This window comes from Ornithodoros turicata, chromosome 6, assembly GCF_037126465.1.
Source record: "Ornithodoros turicata isolate Travis chromosome 6, ASM3712646v1, whole genome shotgun sequence".
Lineage (NCBI taxonomy): Eukaryota > Metazoa > Arthropoda > Arachnida > Ixodida > Argasidae > Ornithodoros > Ornithodoros turicata.
In genome coordinates, this window is record NC_088206.1 from 66,372,373 (window position 1) to 66,392,962 (window position 20,590).

Consider the following 20,590-nt stretch of genomic DNA (forward strand, 5'->3'; position numbering starts at 1 on the left):
GTGTGCAATTTGTTTCCCAGAAAAAAAAAAGACATAAACATGGCCCCGCGCGTTCACCCTTAATTCGCCATTCCTGGTATAACGCGGAGGAGAATGTACGACATCATGTCACCCTGTCCATTTACCGTCGTAAACCAGTTTTGCCAGTTCTCCCGGGGAACTGAGGATGGAAGGAGAGGCCCAATAATGACCAAGCCCTTACCAATGCTTTTTTCAGAACCCCGAACAGCCGAGTACACTCCTAAAAATGAACTTCACCGCATAGCACGCTCCTAGCCAACCATTATCTCGAATGATATCGTTATCTGCCCTGATTTGTTGAAAACGGGAGGCGTACGCCATTTCTGTGACACTTATGCTGTTCATAATTGTCACAGAAAAGGCGTACGCCCCCGTTTTCAACAAATCAGGGCAGATAACGATATCATTCGAGATAATGGTTGGCTAGGAGCGTGCTATGCGGTGAAGTTCATTTTTAAGAGTGTAGAGCAGACTATAGACGACTAGCATACAACATTGCTCTGAACCAATCAGCGAGCGTGCCCCCCCCCCCCCCACCTGTAGCGTTAGCGCATGGTCCCAGGCAGATCACAAGCTAGTACTGCTCTCCACCGCCGTTGCGCACGGTCGATTTTTGCGGCGTGCTTTAAACTCAATTCTGCGATAATTATGACTCTGTGGTGTGAATTACTTCGCAATCAGGGTTGCAGAATGCTATCACACTCTTAAAAATGAACTTCACCGCATAGCACGCTCCTAGCCAACCATTATCTCGAATGATATGGCTATCTGCCCTGATTTGTTGAAAACGGGAGGCGTACGCCTTTTTTGTGACAATTATGAACAGCATAGGTGTCCCAAAAATGGCGTACGCCTCCCGTTTTCAACAAATCAGTGCAGATAACGATATGATTCTGGATGATGATTGGCCAGGAGCGTGCTATGCGGCGAAGTTCATTTTTAAGAGTGCACCCATTCCATTCCGAAGAATAGGGATTTGTGATAATTTCATTTTTTTTCAATTCCTCGGAATGAAAAGGCATGGCCAATTCCCACTCCTGGAATGGCTTGGCAACCCCATTCCATTCCTTTAATTCTACCAATAAAAGAAAAGGGACCGGTAACCGTGTCGGGGAGCCCAGCAGTGCTATAGAGGAGATAGACATTACCCATCACGGAAAAACGAAAAAGACAAGGTTATTTCGCCCTTCGACCGCGTAGCACCCGGACCAGTCCATTCCAATTCCATTCCGCCTGCGAAAACAATGCCGAATTCCATTCCATTCCTAGGACAGTTTCCGCCATCCCATTCCAATTTCATTCCGGGCTATGATAAATCTGGAATGATTCCGGAGCCCATTCCAACCCAGGAGTGGCAACTCCGCAACCCTGCTTCGCATGGTTCGTCTTACTGGCCTACTTAACAGTGTTATACGAAGAAAACAGGGTGTTAAAAAATGACCTCTGCGCTGCTTTAAGACCTGTGTGATTCTCTATATCTGAACATCCCTGCGGGAGATGCAGGATACTTCAAAGTTTTCTCGTTGGGCCAGTTTGAAATTATTTGACGTGTAGGGCGTTAGCGGTAAGAATGTGTCACAAATTTCACTAGTCTCTATGCGTACTTCCTAAACCTGTTTGGTCCGTGCTTCACGATCCGTTGCAGAACATACTGATGTTGGATGTGCAAGTAAAACGAAGTGTCTACTAAATGTTGCAAAAGATAAGAAAGTTGGCTGTATATCGAGTGGGGAAAATGCAATGAAGAGTTCAATTTTTTGCGGAGAATCTTCGGAATAATATTAAGGACTTCCGATAGCACTGGATACGCACAGGATCATTCTTGGGAACCGAGGGTTTCGACTAGGACTGTCGGATCTCCTGGCGTGGAATGACCCAGTTGCCGGATCACCCTGACAAGTAAAATACCTTGCTTCGCGTTGTTCCTTGTTCCATACTTACTTAATTCAGCTATTATAAATGCACAGTCCGTATCTTTTATTGTCTAACTCCACATGAAGTGTCGTGTCTTTATTTTCAAACATAGTCCGACCCTGTAAAGCAATGAAGAAGTTTATTACGACAAATCGCCAGGTTCTATCATGTGTGTGTTTTCCGTCATTTTGATACACATCTGACTGACATAATAACCCACACGCGATAAGGTCGGGCATCACGACTCCCCCAGTGAAACATCTTATTTCATCATCGTCATCATCACAGCTAGAACAATCAATCACGATGTGTGTCTGTTGTGTATTGTTGTCGCTATAGCTGCGTTTGCATGAATGCGACACAAGTCAACCTAATTGAATAAGTCGATCTATCGTCTGCACGTGAACCGGTCTATATCGACTGAAAGCAGAAGTCGACGCAGTAAATATATAAGTAGCTCAGCTTGCGTGGTTCAGACGACAAATGTCGACTTAGCTCCGCCATGTAAACCCATTCAATCGACATACTCAGCCACTTCCCGTACGTCACTGCCGGAAGCCTCACCTTGCCTCGACTCAGATTCAGTATAGAATATGTGGATGACGGAAACAGACGGTGGGAGAAGAAGAATAGCTGCAAGAAAGGCAGCGGGCTAGCAGTATGTCCAAAAGAACACAAGTGACGGCTGTATATGATTATGAGAAGAATGGCATATTGAAACAACCGGAGCCGGAGGGAGAAAACGAAGAAGAAGAATAGCTGTTTACGAAACCAATTGCGTGTCGACAAACTGCAAAAGTATTCGCGAGATGAAATAATTTACGCGGTCACAAATTTGTGTGTAACGTATGTAAGTTTCGAGGTTACATTTCAAAGGTGAGTGTGGCGCTTCACCCAGAGATCGGTGGTGTGAATCCTGCAGAGCTCCATGGCGCCTTACCCGCGTACGTCACCAGTCGACCTTAACCTTCATTCGACATATCCTGTAAACGTCGCGTTCAAACGCACAGATTAGTCCGACAATTAGTACGTGATTAGTACTACATACCAATGAAAAGCAACGAAAGAACCAGTAAAAGAAGGGAGAAGCACTTGCCGAATGCTATATACGCACTAGCAGATTTGCTGAAAAAGGAGAATACCTGTCTTGCAGGCGTCCATGCAGTCCTTATACGTGTCGAACTGGTTCCTGTTGCCATACAAGCCCTGGAAGTAGAAGCGTCTGCAGCTCTTGCTCTGTTTGTCCCAATAATACTTGGGCACCGCCGCAAAGCATCTTCCGCGGTGCATTGGGAAGTTACAGTACGCCGGGGTGCACTCTCCATCTAAAAAAAATGAAAGGCAGATGTATCTCACATAAGAGGGCGCTAAAATATCTCCTCTCAGCCAACTTCACAATTCTGTCGACAACATCCCCACAACGTATGTTGGATGTCGCACATATACCCTATGCAAGTGCGTCTCTGCGCATGAGAGGAGGCAGTGAGAGGGAAGAGGGAGGGCGCCGCCGTAGCCAATGGGGCTTCCCGAGTGGAGTACCCGGGAGAGGAGATGTCCGCAGAACGCTCGGTTACTTGCAGAGCGTATTCTGTGGAACCAGCTCCGGTGGCGCAGCGGTAAGCGGTAACGCGTGCGCTTCGAGACTGGGAGGTCCGCGGTTCGAATCCGCGGGCCGGCTGTGCCGTATGGGGTTTTTCCTGGGTTTCCCTCAGATGTGTAATAGGCGTATGCCGGCACAGTTCCCCTGAAGTCGGCCCATGGACGCAGCTATCCTCCCCCCGAGCGGATTCCGCTCTGTCTTCCACTTCACCCTTTCCCCTCCTCCACCTTTCCCTTCCCGAGAAACATGCCGCCTAATCAGGCAGGCAGACCTCTCGGGTTCCTCCCAACGACACTCCTCCTCCTCCTCCTCCTCGTATTCTGTGAACCTTGCATATGGCGGCGACGTGGCGCTCACAGTGATGGGTGCAAGATGGCTATCAAGTACAATGGACAGGTCACGTATGTATCCGTCAAAAGTCAGTATCATCACAAACAGAACCTCACCGCATAGCGCATTCTTCGCCAGACATTTCTGCGAATGATAGAGCTATCGCTTCTCATTCGAGGAGAGAGGGAGGCGTACGCCTTTTTGTGTCAATTTCGATCTATGATAATTGGCACAAAAGGGCCTACGCTCCCCTCTCTCCTCGAATTAGAAGCGATAGCCCTATCATTCGTGGCAATGGTTGGCGCAGAGCGTGCTATGCGGTGAAGTTCAATTTTTAGAGTGTATATATATAGTATATATATATATATACAGGGTGTGTGCAGAAAAACATGACCCGCATTTTTACATGTGACTCGTTGTCTACTTAGCCGAGGAACTTCCGGTGGCGCACGACGGCGCATTTATGCGTGCGAAATCTGTAGAAAAATTGTGGAAGCCATACCCAGCTTAGAAAATAAACAGAACAACGAAAACGTCGGCTTCCGTGCATCAGAATAGGGCAACATGGTGGACAATAGGGTGTATGTGAAAGGGCAACGTGGTGCACGTAGGAGAGTTGTGTTCAAGTACCGCTAGGGGAGCTATCGGTGCATAAATCGAAACGATGTCCCACATGGATGCTCATCGGCAGTACCCCTAGCGGTGCCTGCACATAACTCTCATGAGACCGAAATGCACTACCATGCACTGTCATGACCGCCCTATTCTAATGCATGGAAGCCCATGTTTTCGCGCTCTGTTTATTTTTTTACACTGAGTATGGCTCCCAGGATTTTTTTGTAGCTTTCGGACGCATAAATACGCCGTCGTGCGCCACCGGAAGTTCCTCGGCTAAGTAGACAACGAGTTACATGTAAAAATGCGGGTCATGTTTTTCTGCACACACCCTGTATATATACGCTGGAACCTGCCGGGGTGAGCATACACTCTTAAAAATGAACTTCACCGCATAGCACACTCCTAGCCAACCATCATCTCAAATGATATCGTTATCTGCCTTGATTTGTTGAAAACGGGAGGCGTACGCCTTTTTTGTGACAATTATGAACAGCATAAGTGTCACAAAAAAGGCGTACTCCTCACGTTTTCAACAAATCAAGGCAGATAACGATATCATTTGAGATGATGGTTGGCTAGGAGTGTGCTATGCGGTGAAGTTCATTTTTAAGAGTGTACGAACACATTAATTCTATTTGGCTTGGCCTTCAATGTTCCACACCCACCATCAAGTCTTGTGATCTCATTCGTCAGTGCCCCACCCTCATCTTTTCTCAACAACAAAATATTATGTGTCATCTTTTGTTAGTTTATCCATTATTTCTTCATTTTCTTCATTTTTTCTTTTTTTTTTTTTTTGAAATAGCAAGCCGACATACCGTTTGGCTGAGCTTTCCTACTTTTTTTCTTTGTTCTAATAAATATATCCCCACACGCGCAGTCACCACAAGTGATTCACGTATCCCAAAAGGCCTGTTCCGACATATAGCAGCGCGCTAACATCGCGCTACAAAACAGTGCGTAAAAATAGCGCTAAAAATACCACTGGACAAGTTGACGAGGGCTCTAGTTCCACAAGCGCTGTTTTTTATCGGTACGCAGCATGAGATAAGAAAAACTTAGCGCTGTTCTATAGCGATGTGTAGCAAATCGCTATATGTGGGAACTGGCCTTAAAGAGCATTAAAGTGTTATCTAACATGGCCAAAGACTGCTGTCATCTTGCAAAGCAGTATGTCAAAAGCATTCCCACAAAATATTTTTGTCCAAAGTTGTTTCACCGCGGCGCAATTAATTTGCAAAATCGCCTACCCACTCGAGTATGACGTTTGTGGTAGAGAGCCCACTCATTCGTTGGTAGGAAAACCGTCTGCGACGAACATTGCGAGCTGTTTCTTGTTGGCTTCTATTCTCTATATGATTTATATCACGTTTTCTAAAAAAAAGCATATATGCACCCCGACAAAATAAGGTTGCAATCACAAGAGCAATATATCCGTCGGTTCTGTGCAATCTCAGAACCCCCAGTCGCAGATAGCAGGCGATGACGTCGGTATTGTGACGCCACCTGTTAGCCGCTGAACCAACTGTCAGGTAAAAACTGTCAGAGAGGCTGCACACTGTCGGGAAGCACTGGGGTATTGCTGTACAACACACAGTTAATTTCGGCCTGCACCACTCGTTCTTCCCGTGGTGTCAGCTGTCCCCAAAAATCGAGGTCGTGTCGTTGACAGCCTTCAAATCCTCCGTTTCGGACATCACGCAGCCGGGGAACGCTTGGCGTCTCCGAAGCGGTAGCAGACGCTCCGGCCTGCGCGGTGCTGCTCACCTCCATCATGTGATCCCAGATCTAATGAGGAGCGTCCCTACCACTCGCGTCACGTAGCGACGCGCGTGGCGGCGCTCATCACGTGGCTATCCTGAAGGCGAAGGAGGGCGTTTCGCGCACTGGGGATTCGGTGGGCTATTGCAGCCGTCCCAATTTCGCTACAGTTGCACTAACTGTGCGAAAACTGTTTTCGGCCGCCTAACATTCCATACGGACCAAAAGCAGAAACAAAGTTGTGTGCCTCTAGACTGCTTCTTTAAGTTTTGGATGGTATCGGCGATTTTACAAAGATGCGCGCGCCGCAAAGCACGCGACCACAAAGCAGCATGGGAACTTTTCGGTTATGGTTTTTCGGCTTCGGTTATGGTTTACTCAGCACGCCATATTTAATGTAACCTCGCAGAAGACTGTGCGGCTAAGAACCTTGTACGGCTCGCGCGAAAGTTAACTTGAACACCGCTCCAGCCTGCTAAGCGTGGGTCCGAATGTCACCTTGGCAGCGAATAGCGGAAAACAACACCTTCATAACGATGGTCGCCCGTCTAACTGTAAATAGATGACAAAAACACCCTCTGCCGTTATTTCTACTATTGGCACCACCGTGGTTCTCAGGCCGGAATGACGTTCAAGTTAACTCTGATGAAAGCTGTACTATGACAACAAGTTGCCGGCGTCCTCGGCCGAGACTATGAGCCAGCCACCCTCAGACATAAAAGAGACACAACACATACTCACACTTCCATATCTGAGCCATAACCACGAAGAGTAGAATTAAGCATCGATGCAGCATGTCTTATCGGTGTCGTCAATGGAGTTGAATCTAAGGCCTGGAAGAATCTTTTGCGTCGGCGCCCAGAATTATACGAATGACAAAGGAAAGCGTTATGGACAGATTTATAGAGCATTCTTTAAGACGTCGTCTATATTAGAACAAAAAGAAAAAAGAAAAACATTCCGACATACTGCGTGCATTCGGAGTAACAATCCAGTAGCGTTGATTTATTGAAGACGTTAGAATGACGTGCTTAGAATTCTCTGGCGCCGACACAATCGGGGCATAATTTGGTTCGTAGCGATGGATCATACTTCAGAATTAGTGCCTGCATTGAATATACTGCCCCTAAGATTTGTTGCGACTTTGAACGACGACATCCACATCGAGAGGATTTCCGTTCGTTGTATGCCACGGGCTCAATCAACGCGAAGCTCCATTTTGGGTCCTCTTCTATTCTAAATCTTTATCAATGTCATCGCTTTCATCGCCCAAATGACATTCACTCGTAGTATAAGAAGACGGCATCAAGATAAAACTACTGCGCAAATCACACACCACTACATGTAGTAGATGAATATACTTACTTAGGTGTTACAATGACTTCAGACCTCCGATGGAACAGGCACATAGACCAAATAACGAGAAAAACAAACCAACGACACATACACTGCCTCTAACGCGAAAATTGTAGACAATGTCCAGAAGAAGTCAATACGGTTGATCTGTAATGTGTACGACACGCATGCGGCCATTTATTCCCTGTATGCGGATGCCGGAGCTTCATTTACGGCGCAGAGTGCATCGCCCCAAAGATTTCTTCCACTTGACCAATGAGAGCTTGAAGCTTGATAAGAGAAACTGCGTCCTACTAATATATCTGTCACTCGGGCTAATTTAGTGTAATTTTCGTGAAGTGCAGTCCAACTAACCGAATGTCACTTTCACTACGTGCTTGCTGCACTAAGCAATGATGGCGATTACGATAGATATAAGAATAAACGCTGGCAATTCTTTTTAGGCGTGCCCCACAATACCCTTCCTGAGATCGTCTTTCTCTGATTAAAAAAAGTGCTGCAAATCTTCTTCCAACATGAAAGAAATTGCCACATGCGAAGTGTGCGAAATGTGCCGCAACAAAAATGTGCCACAACAAAAATGGCCGCCCCCGCATCGTCGAGCCTGTCAAGTTTTCACAGGCGGCTAACGCGAGCAATGACACGTTCTTTTTTTTTTTTGCCACAATGTCACACAGTACTTCAAACGATTGCTTAAAAGTATTGTGGTTGTAGGCGTCCCTCGCTTGTTCTCTGTATTTTACCTGTTCCTCAAAGCTTGCTGTCGAGGTTAAGCACTCGGCACAGCGAAGAGAAGTGAAGTAAGTTTCGGGAGCTCATTAAATCGTTGCTACGCATTCTGTCCAGAGTCACTAAACGATGCCGTGTGACTGCATGCACACGAACGACACTACGTAATGCCCACTACTCATGCTTTGACTGCTGACGGCAGTTTTTGCATTATGAATAAATAAACGAGTGAATCAGTAGCGCTGCGTAGTGTTGCGCCTGGGTTCCAGGACCCAATGAGAAGACGCCATGTGGTGACCAAGACCAGTTTAATTCGCCAAACAGCATCATACCATAGGCGTATCCAACTATAAGCAAGAAAGTACAACAGCGACATTACGCGGCATACCAGACTCGTGCCCGTTCTTCTTCGTCGTCGTCGTCACATTTGCCCAGGCAAAGAAAACGACGACGGTGAACACATAGCAGCGCCTATACGCCGCTTAAAGACCACTGATCTCTATCTATAAAGGCTGGATGGCGCATGGGAGAGGGGCTCGCGGGGGAGAGGCGTGCATTCGGGCCGCCATGTTGGGAGGCCCTAAAGCGCAGTGTGCGCCCATAGAAAACAATGGGAGGCAACGGAGATTGTGAGTATTTATAGCGCTGCAGGCGTTGATCGTTGCTTGTCATCACATAATTTTGTAAGATGCCAGTATACTGATGTATCCTAACAGTGTTTCACAGGTGTCCTGCCGTTCGATTCTTAATTACGTTATGTTTTGCATTCCGAAACTAGACCGTCACAGCAGTGCAGCGCTGGGGATTGTGCTACAGTACGTTTCCCAGCCAATATTTCAACAAGAAACGATGTGAGGTTAACAACCACCATGTATGTAATATCCCGTGCTTCGTTCTGGACAAAAATTGTTCCATAAAGAACGGTCCGGGAAAGGATATACTCGCATGGCAGAAAGAGATCGTTCTGTAGAATCACAGCCGTTGTTTTAGCCGTGTATCGGTTTCGTATGATTTATATCAAGCACCGCCGCAGAAAGTGTCTTTTAGTGAACGACTGCGGTGCTTTGCCTCGCAAATATGGACACACCGAAGCAGCCCAAATACGTTGTGAGCGTGATTTAATTGCTTCACGCAATTAGAACACGCTCGTTAGGACAGTTAATCAGGTAGTGATGTAAGCTTAATCAATTAAGTTACTTAAAAGTGGTAACACCTCCTTGAGACACAAGATTTACCTCTTTTTGAAGTACAGCCCTTCTATGTTTGTTTGTTTCTTCCTTCATTTGTTCTGATTATTTGCAGGCGTAGTTGTGCCAAACTGAATGTCCTTCTCGAGTACTCACATGCTTTTGCTGAATACAACTGCAGCGTGAGCAAAGCTGCTTAGGAACGGGGGCCTGCTATCCAGTGCTGACTTTGTCATGCTTCTTATGTGGAGCACGTTCGAAAAAATGCAGCTGCACATCTGAAACTCCAATGAGTATCATCGTCATCTAAAAGAGAGCGTCGTAGCACCGTTGTGAGACCAGACACGCTTTCTGAATATCTTCTATGGCGCCTTCCGCAGTTTGCACAATTTTGTTCAGCATCGAAGTCTCTCATAGGAACCACTTTGCATTAACTGTGACTCCCATCTTACATTTTGATGTGCAAGGGCCTTCTTGCAGTACACACGTATGGTCTGCAAAAGGATAATTGCAGCAGGACGATTTGGAGCTTGAAACAGTTGTGATTTTGTCATTTTGGCCCTCGTGTACCCCGTCTGTGAAACGTAAACAAAAAAAATCTAACACGATATGCTTTTGTAAAGAAGGTCACTGATGCTGAGTAAAGAGAATATACAAGTTCAAGTTTATTCAACATTTTATATCATACATTATATTATTCAACATTTTATATCAAGTTTATACAACATCAAGTTTATTCAAGTTATTTCTTGCACTTATGCGTTTCAGGATACAATGAACGTGCAGGGAGGTCACAAAAGACTACATTTATTGTTTTATGACCTTGCTACAATGACAATATATATTTTAGGAATGACAATGGACAGGTACTCTCTCTAAATTTGTAGCACTCAATTTTAGGTTAGAATGAGCAATGAATAGCAACTTCCCTCCTGGTATTTTCTTATATATGATGAATTTTGAATTTAATGTGATCAAATATGTGTTAATATAATAATATATATAAGAATATAATATGTGATAAATGAATGTGATTAACAGTAGATGTAAACAACACCAGTAGCCAGAGAAGTGCATTCTCAAGAAATAATTTTCTTCTTATAGCATATATGTGCGCGCCTATTAACTGGAACAATTATCACGGTTCTCACGGTTTTAATTTCTGATAGTGTACTGTAGAGACGGCTTAGACCTACAACAGTTAATACAAGGTATTATATACTGTGAATACATTTAAAAATCTCATGTGGCACATACTTTCTGGAGGTGCTGTGGTAATCAAAGTTTGTGGGCATTACGCAGGTTCTGCACCCATTTCTTGAATATGTCGAGGCAGCTGTGAAGTAACCTGCATTGATGATGATTATTCCAATTTTTATGGTGCATCGACAACAAAGGAAATAATACATCAGAACATTGGTTTGGGTGCAACCAGTTAAAAATGAATATGTTGTTTAATAAATGCATTGGACAAATGTTAAAGCATCAGTTTAAAACATGGTTTACAATCCCTGTATCTTCTAAAAATTAAAAAGATGAAGAACTATTCTAAAAAGAATATGGGGAACTCTTCTAACAAGAATTATAATCTATAATTATTATATTGCTGGGTGAAGGAGCCTAAAGTGTAAGGTGTGTTTCTGATGTGAACATGTAAGAAAATATGCAAAACTGAGAGAGGCTAACCACAGTGCGTGCACTGAGGTTGTTCCTTCCTGTAAAGTAGAAACCAGTGGATGGGGAACGTGATACTTACCTGTACACCCAGCCGTATCACACTACACAGATTATTCACTGGGTAGCCCTCATGACGAAACCTGTATTGAGAGACCACTTTTGCCTTAAAAACTGCTTCAAATAGCACGACACGCTACAAATTATTACTATCGTAACAAGCTGACGATACAGCTCAGACAAAGGCGTTATTCAAGTCGCGCCACACCACCGTTACGTAGGATTCTTTGTCACAAATCAAACCAAGGCACAAAACAATACCGATACATGAAAAAAGGTGACAATCGTGGTCTCATTATGACGTAATACCGAACTTGTGCGCGAAGGTAATTCAAAGAAATGAATGTGGTACTTGCTTCCGCAGAGAACACCGTGTACCATGCTAGCAATGCATGCAAAAAAGCGCTCGAGTGCTCGCACATATATTGATGACAACACTACCTGTGTAGTGTAACGTGTTCTTTCAAGCATATTATGCACTCAAACTGTATTTGTCGCCGGGTAAAATGCAAGTGTGCTCGATTGAACGTCGGAAGAGCGATCAAGCAACCTGCATCCAGTGCTCGTTTTGGGCAAAAAAAACACTTCATAATGGTCAACTAAATATACAGAATGAACGCCTATTTATTCCTCGATAAAGAGTGACTCACCTGTATAAATTTAGGCCCTGTAACCTTGCCAGTACGGTTGGTACGACCGTAATTGCAAGAAGTTGCCATGATCGCTGCGGCGACTGTTGTGGGCACCGTAAGATGGCGGCCGGTTTCTTCACGCTCGCGCTCCCTATCCGCGATCCAGCCTTTTACAATCGAGATCAGTGTTAAAGACCGACTTTGATGGAGGATGCTCTACGAAGAAGGTGTTCGGATTGTTGTCCGAGAAGAAAGATCGGTTAAAAGTTTCCTCTGCGACTTCCTTCGAAGAGGAGTAGTCTATCTTGGGTGGGGTGCAGTGATATAGGGGAAGGTTCGGTTAGCCCAGTTAGCCTGCTCTGGAATGGCGGCTCGGTTCACCCTGAGGAGGGGGAAGAGAGGAAGGTTAAAAATGGGAGGAGAGAGGTGGCACGGTGACACGGTGGAGGGAGGGGTGTGATAATCCACCTCCGGCCCTGCGCTAACCCACCTTCAGGCCGCACTACACGCCCTTGCACTGCGGCCTGGTTGCCGCTTCGTGTCGCTTCGCTGAGCCCCGCCGATAAGTCCCAAGTAGGGTGAACCGGCCGGCCGCGACTGTGATGGCACGATCAAGTTATAAACATATTGCCCGCGTGCAGCCATAGAGCCTCGGCTATTTTTCATTCGCATATATTCAGTAGCTCGTTCAATTGAGAATTCTCCTATGTCGTAGGTCTGTATTTTCCTACTGACGTTCGGACGGACGGTTTTATATTAATTATTTCCATCTGCCAATCTTCGCATCACTTAAATATTTCGTTTAGGCAGTTTAGCATCTTTTGGCCATCGGTGCCATTAGTTTCCGTATAAGCTGTGATGTCGTCGGTAAAGTGTTTTACCTTCACCGTTTGGTCACCATTATCACTCGCCCAGTTCTTGAACAAAGTAATTAAACGTGATCCGATTGCGGAATCCTGCGCTACACCTCATGGTACCCTCATGCTACAGCTTGTAGCTTCAATCTGGACAATGACATACACGATGCAGTCAGTACCGGTGCGACTGTGAAGGAATACGGATACTAGTGATAATACTGACAAACTTATTTTGAACGGAGTATATCCGTCGTCATGGGAGTGACACGGCGGACGTCTAAACTCAATTTTCATTCACAACTTCTGTGTCATGTAGCCGTGCAACAAGGGCGAGGAAAGTGGCATTATGTATCGAGTATAATGGTAATGCCATTCGTGCTGTCTCACACGGACAGGGTTAATATGATTTGCTTTCCTAATGCCACTTTCTGCTTCAAGGAGCACGGGAGTGGCATTTAACTGTCCATGGGGTAACACCATGCACAATATTTTCAATCCGCGGTGTATTATGACTGTGCAACCATACTTACAGACATTCCTGCGGAAACAAGCCATTGGTCTCGCCGAGTCTCCTCGTGTGACGGCTGGAGACCACTGCCCAAGCTACCGCCTGCCGAAAGCTGTCATTGGCCGCACAAAATGCTATAACGTTTCGGCTGTGTCGGAATATACGTCACAAGTGATCTGGTGAGCCCTCCTAATGAGACTGTACTGAAATGAAATTACTTCATCTCTTTTTACTGTAAGTACGTGCTTCTTTTCAGCCATCCTAAAACAACAGGACTCACGACAGAAGCGCGCAAAATCCACTTAGTATCACTCACGTAAACTTGTACGTACTCAAGGAGTTCTTCTGGTCACTCAGTGTTGCTTAATTTTGGAAAGGTTACCAGCTGACAGGATTGCAATTGTACTCTTTCCTGTTGCACCTTGTTGACTATTGTAACAGGCGTCGAAGTAGAATGCATGCAACGTCAGGAACTGACATAGAAGTCTGTCCTCGGGTGAACACTGCAAGGACGCCTTGTAAACTGACCGGGGGCGACACATCACATGGATAGCACACTTTCTAGAAGGTGTGATTGTATCATCACATTTTGTATCATCTATAAGCCAGATCAAGACCCCTTCCCACCGTCCCGTCCATGTGACCCTATCATATCGGCACAACAACACCTTAGACACCATCCAATCACGCCGTGCCGCCGGCAGTTCCACAACTCTGTTTCGATTTGAAGAAGTGGTCGTAACATTACGTTCACTCGTTTATTAATTCCTTCAAATAGATATCAAAGCTGCCGCGCGAGTCCTAGTCGACAGTCCTGGCTGCACACGTCGCTTCGCAAGTCTCCTTGTCTTCGAATCTGTTGTCATTTCCTCCGTGACCCCCATATGCAAAAGTGCGGCAGACTTTGGTGAATGTATCGAAGTAGTACATGGTAACAGTCTGTTCGCAAGTCCCTTCAGCTAGTGGCTCAAGGCAAGCTGAGGACTGGCATTCACCTGTAGGAAGGGCAAAGTACTGCATTAGAATGAGAAACCACACTGAAACCTTCACACTGTCCCTTTTCGTTTTCTTTTTGTTATCACTTTTCGTATAAAAATCTCAACCGCTTCTTCGGGCAGAGTGTGGGTTCATGCACGATGCTCGACCACGTTATGCTCATCCTCCTCCATTTCCAACTTGTATGTTCAGAAAAGTTTATGTTCACTTAGGTGCCATTCATGAAAAATAATCACCTGCTTCCTCAAGGGTGACTGTAGAAACGATATTTTTTTTTTTAAGTTTCCGTTGGCGAGCAAGTAATGGAGCCGATAATTTATTTCTAGTGGAGACTCTAGTGGAGAACCAGCTATTCATAAAATTCAAGCAAAGTGTCCGAGCTACACAATAAATATGTTTTCTTATTGCAAAACTGCCTGCTCCCAATTTAATACGAGTGCACACGTGTTAATACGGTGTTCACATAAGCGAGATTTCTATCTTTCATCATCTTCGTATTTCCAGCAAAAGTATCGGGGCAAAGTATCGCGTTATTTTTTTTTAGCAACGGTAGCGATACTCTGTTGCTTTAAAAAACAAGTGTCGATATCGCTATTTCGATGAGTGGACCAGTGAGAGTGTATTGGCATCAAATGGAAGGCCGGCCACAGGGGCAGGCTTCCTGTAGCATCTCAAACAGACTCGAACAACATTCTGAATACCAACTGGACCAGTGTGTGTATTGGCATCGAGGCGGAAGACCAGTCACTGGACCAGTATCTGCAATTTCTATTGCTATAATCTACCTTACACAATCGTTCTTTACGGCTGTCGGCTTACGAGACGATTTTGTCGTGAGCTAATTTTGAGGGTGTGCACGGAAGCACGGGGCACTTTCCTGTGCGCTTCGAATGCGGACACTGTTGGAGAGACGGAGGCAGCAAGCTATGGGAAAGACGACCAGCTCCTATACTTCTGTCCCTAAACCTCACCCCTCTACCACCCCACCACTCTGGGCAATAATGGGTTCGTCCACATTGTATTTTTCATGGAGATCACAATAAACGTTCAACTTGGTACAAATCACTTCCTCCTGACACAAGCTACATTTAATACTCACTGAGTTCGAAGACAGTCAGGCACAGCAGGATTACGATGTACACCGAAGCGTTACCCATGATCGTGTTCGTGTAAGAATGATCGAGAAAGTGCGCGGCCAGAGACCAAAAGAAATGAATACCTTCACGATCTTTTTCGCGGCTCCATAAATTACCTGACGCGACGATCAACGCAGCAATATATCTACTTTCTATTTTTTCATCAGAGCGCGTACATTGTGAAGCAACAATGACAGAACTTAAATTATGCGCCCGCTGGTACTGAGTGCTCGATAAATTCGCTGCAGGCGCGGCTCTCCAAGTGTCGGTAACGCACGAAGCACATCGTATATTGGTCCCTTCCCACATTCCCTATGTATAGTTCGTTAGGCCCGGCATGTTTTCTGGGCGCGTTAATTCATAATCGCAGCTCCTGATAAAATGGCTGAAGGATTTTGTCGCATTGATTCTCGCTTCATACCGGTTGGGCTACGGGCATCCCAAGGGTCGACTTATTATGCTTATAGGACTACCGTCCCGGTTTCCATCCCCACCCTGTCTCAGCGGTAGGTCGACACCCTGTTCAATCCTCGATCGTGCATTGGCGATGATGAAAGAAAAGTTGAGATGGAACGATATCGATATTCTTGTCGATATTTATCCATAAAAATATCGATAGCCAAGCAACACAATGTACTGAAAGTCGAGTGCAATAGGGGTGAACGGCATGTGTCTTATCAATGTTCTCTAGTTTCACGAATCTGTTCAAGGCCTTCCACCTACCCGCCCACCCCTATTGCACTCAACTTTCAGTACACCCAAGCAGCACAATGTACTGAAAGTCAAGTACAATAGAGGTGGACGGTACATGTCTTATCAATGTTCTTTAGTTTCACGAGTCAATTCAAGGCCTTCCACCTACCCGTCCACCCCTATTTCACTCGACTTTCGGTACATTGTGCTGCTTGGGATATTCACATCGATATAAATATTGATATTACATCGAGATACACATCGATATGCATTGTATATCAGTAATTCAGTGACTTCTGCGCGCGAACAGAATGTGAAAAAAAGGAGCGGGTCAACGAGCTTATTAACCACACTTGACAGCTTTTTTCACTCTCTCTCTCTTGATTTGCTTTGGCGGTGAGGATGGGCTGGAGATGAGGGGAGAATTAGATAACACTAGCCGATCGCAAACCGTTCAGGAGTCTCCTCTCAGTGCCACTACAAAGGACTGCGTGAGTTATTCTCCAAACATTTGCCTTCGTTGTACAGTACTTGTACATTAAACGTTGTACCTAACATTGTCCCTTTTTGTGTATTACGTTTATGTTATTTGTGTTGTCATGTCCAGTAAAGGCCTCTTGGTTTTTTGAGCCAGTCTGTGTCGTGTCCTTCGTCTCTGTGTCAATCTTTCATGAAGCCCAAGGATGTGTTCCCTTCTTCGAAGCCACTACTCAAAAAGGAGGGGTTTGGTCAGTTGCGAACTTCGATCCTCTTAACGTTTCATAGCAGTTGTGATGACGATAACTGAGGACGTATCCTCGTTGGTCCTCGTAATGCACGTTGCTCGTCGCCGTCTTCATCAGTGTCTCACCGGTAACACGCATGGAAGATAGTAAAACAATGACTTTTTTTTTTTTCGATTGTTCAAGTAATGGCGTGACAGCTTTTCAAACATCGATTTATCGATATTGCTTTTCAAAATACCAATATATCGATATATATATATATATAGGGTGAGGTAAAAGGATTATCAAACGGCCACGAAGTTTTACAGAAGTTTAAAAAAAGACGCGGAAACAGATTTTAGGGAAGTTAAAAACACTAGTTTATTACATGGGGAGACGTTAAAAAGTAAAATGGGCAAGGGGTCGACGTTTCGACAGTGGCACTGTCTTCGTCAGGACAAAAGATGCGTAGCTGATTACACTTTTCTTAAATAGGTTTGCTACATGACGTCATAATCGGTACGGGCACGCCACAGGCGTTTGTCAGTGAGTCAGATTCGGGAATATTCCAGAAGGTCAAGTTTGGGTGGTGATGTCATTCGCCGTAGGTCACTGTCCGCTTTGGGGAAAATTCCGGGAAGGGTGAGCGCTGCTTCAAACTTTGCTGAAAAAAAAAAAAAAAAAAAAACGAAAAGGAGGAAAGTGTAGCTCATCTAGGCGGCCAAATTTCTTACCGTTGAAAGTGCTCCCAGATCTTCGTTAATGGTTGATTGGAATTTGTAAATGAGATAAGATTCGCGTTGTTCCCTGCACCGATCTGAGCTAAAATTTGACTGGAGAATAAAAAGTGACACGTTATTTAGTGAATGACCTGGTTGTTTGAAATGGCGAGAAACCGGGAGGTTTGGCTTTTTGGTAACGTCAGATCGGTGGTTGTTGAACCTGATCCGAAATGATGTTTTAGTCTGACCTACGTATTGTGCTTGGCACATGCCGCACTGAATGACATAAATGACGTTTGATGAATTACAGTCGAAGTCACCATTAATTTTGACGGAAAAATTGGAATTAGTACTTTTAAGTACTTGGGTGCTTTGCATTAATTTGCATATTTGACACCTTCGACCATCGCACGGGTGACAGCCGTTTCCTGGATGCGCTGGTTTGCTAACTTTAGAGCTAACTAGATTATCGTGCAGGTTGCGCGCACGCCTGTAGGTTACCCGCGGTGGCTGAGGGAAAATTTGTCCCATGCGCTCTGATTGGAGAAGGATACTATGATGACGGTTTAGTATATTGTTAACGCTTGGAATATTGCTGCTAAATGTTAAGATGAGGTTTACGGAACCATTATCTAACACGCGTTTGTGGTTTTCGAACAGGGATTTGCGATCTGCTTTGCGGGCTTTGTTTAGAGCGTCGTCAACTAAGCTAGGTGGAAATTGACGACCGATGAATGTTTCCCTAAGTTGAGCTAGATTTCTGTCCAAGTCAGCGTCGCTGGAACAGATGCGCCTGTATCGAAGTGCTTGGCTGTAAGGGATGGCAAGTTTAGTATGACGCGGGTGACAACTGTTAAATGCTAGATACTGTTGAGAGTCCGTAGGTTTACGGAACAGGTTTGTGGACAAGGCCCCGTTTGTTAACTTTACTTGGACATCGAGAAAGTTAACAGTTAAAGGGGAATAAGAATGGGTGAACTTGATGGCCGGATGCGCTTTGTTAAAGTCGCTGATAAATGTGATTAGGTCATCTTCTGAGTGTGGCCACACCATGAAGATGTCGTCGAGGAACCGCTTGTAAAGCGTGGGCTTCTTCAGGCGCTTAGACAGAAATTCTTCCTCTAGAGCTCCCATAAATATATTTGCATAGTTAGGTGCCATTTTTGTACCCATAGCCGTGCCCTGAACTTGCAAGTAGTGCTTACCGTCAAATTCGAAGTTGTTATTTTTCAGAATAAGATTGAGAAATGTGCATAGGACACAAGGATCGTATGAGGTATCAGAATATTTTGAAAATGCCCTTTCAGCTGCAGCAATGCCATCCTCGTGGGGGATGTTAGTATATAAAGAGGAAACGTCTAGCGTGACTAGCAAACTGGAAGAAGGAGGCTGACATTCGCTTAGAACTTGAAGAAAGTGATTGGTGTCCTTAATGTAGGATGGTAGTTTAGGAGGTATATCTTTAAGAAGGTGGTCAACAAAGCTTGAAATGTTCTCGGTAGCTGTACCGTTGCATGAAACTATTGGGCGCCCTGGATTTCCAGGTTTATGGATTTTAGGGAGCATATAAAACCTGCCCGCTGCGGGGTCTTTGGGGAGTAGATAATCGTATAGGGTGGAATCTATCTTTTTACTTGCTTTTAGATCTTTTAGACTGCGGATAATATAAGCCGTAATTTCCTCTGTAGGGTCAGCCTCGAGGAGTTTGTAGAACGATGCGCACGATAATTGCCGGATACCTTCGTTAATGTAGTTTTCTTTGTCCATTACTACGATTGCACCACCTTTATCAGCTTTTTTAATGACTATGTCACTGCGGTCCCGAAGTTCAGAAAGGCTGCGCTGCTCAGCCGGCGTTAGATTTGGCTTCGGTTTGCTGTTGTATGATTTATTGTAAGCGTTAATGATATCTTTTTGAACTGCACGGATGTACATGTCCAGAGCCTTTTCACGGTTAGCCTCTGGCGTAAAGTTGGATAGCGGTTTAAATGGGTTGGAATCTGACTTAGGTTTGTCATGAAAGTATTCCTTCAGGCGTAGACGGCGGGCGAAATTATCTAAGTCCAGATAAAGTTGGTATTCATCTAGCTTGTTGTTACTGGGGCAGAATGAGAGGCCACGGCTGAGTAGTGATATTTCCGAATCGGTAAGTTCGTGGGACGATAAATTAACGACGTTATGGGACTTCTGAGGTAGCATCTCTGCAGATGAGGCTGCTGGGGTAGGACCTGTTTTTCTAGGAAGCGGTTGACGATTTTGCGACGGCGTATTGGTTGTACCTGCATTACTTATAGGATCACAGTCCTGAGCTGACACACTGGGTTCAAGCGTAGCTGGAGTATTAACGTTGTCCCTGACTAGCTTCCTCCGCTTAGCATTGCGAATTGCCTCCTCCCTTTCTTTTGCGTATTGTGCTAATTCTAACTGGTGGTTGTCTGTTAAAACAGATTTACAGTCGATAGTTTTCGCCTGCTGGGATGATTGGTCTATGGCGTCCTCACAATGGGATATAAGCACTTCGATTAACGCGGCCGAAGCATTGTTGAGGATCTCATTCCACTTATTCTGATGTGCAGATTTTAGGGGAAAGGTGGGTTTAAGGTTAATGGCGAGACCCTTGGGAATTTTGTCCTGATCTTTGTAGAGTTGTAAAGTGGTGCGATGGGAATTATAGCGTGCTGATTTATCGGCTAGCTTACGAAGTTTAAAGAAAGCTTGCGTACTTGGGGGAGGTTCACTTTCAGAAGGAGAAGAGGCACGCTTACCGGCGGTTAGTCAGTCCAGCGTCGATGGTCTTGTATTCTGCCGTCGTCGTTCCAGGGTGGCTGCCTCCTGAGGGGTAGGCCACACTGGATCCGGAACAGCAGTCACGTTGGGTCGGCGTGATGGTAGGACCCGTCGAAGTCGTGGAAGCAGGTCCAGCAGGTGTCGGCTGATCATCCGAACTCCCTCGAAGTTTGGATGGAGGCCGTCAGCTGCAAGGACCTGGGTTGGTCGTCGTCGGTGGAATCCGTGGTCCAGGTAGCAGAGGTCGGTTGAGTTCCGGCAAAGCTGGACCAGTCGGCGGTTGAAGTCGAAGGCCCGCGGGTTGC

General features: G+C 45.3%; 2 long non-coding RNA genes across 2 annotated transcripts; both read right to left on the bottom strand.

Moving 5' to 3' along the window:
- Nucleotides 1-1,981: 1,981 nt before the first annotated feature.
- LOC135398224 (uncharacterized) lies at nucleotides 1,982-7,124 on the bottom strand. The gene is made up of 3 exons (XR_010424045.1): nucleotides 6,986-7,124; nucleotides 3,078-3,260; nucleotides 1,982-2,054 (listed from the first exon to the last, which is right to left on the bottom strand). It is a non-coding gene; the product is annotated as an uncharacterized LOC135398224 (long non-coding RNA).
- Nucleotides 7,125-13,991: 6,867 nt separating this feature from the next.
- Nucleotides 13,992-15,499, bottom strand: LOC135398225 (uncharacterized). Its single transcript, XR_010424046.1, has 2 exons — nucleotides 15,343-15,499; nucleotides 13,992-14,242 (listed from the first exon to the last, which is right to left on the bottom strand). It is a non-coding gene; the product is annotated as an uncharacterized LOC135398225 (long non-coding RNA).
- Nucleotides 15,500-20,590: the final 5,091 nt, after the last annotated feature.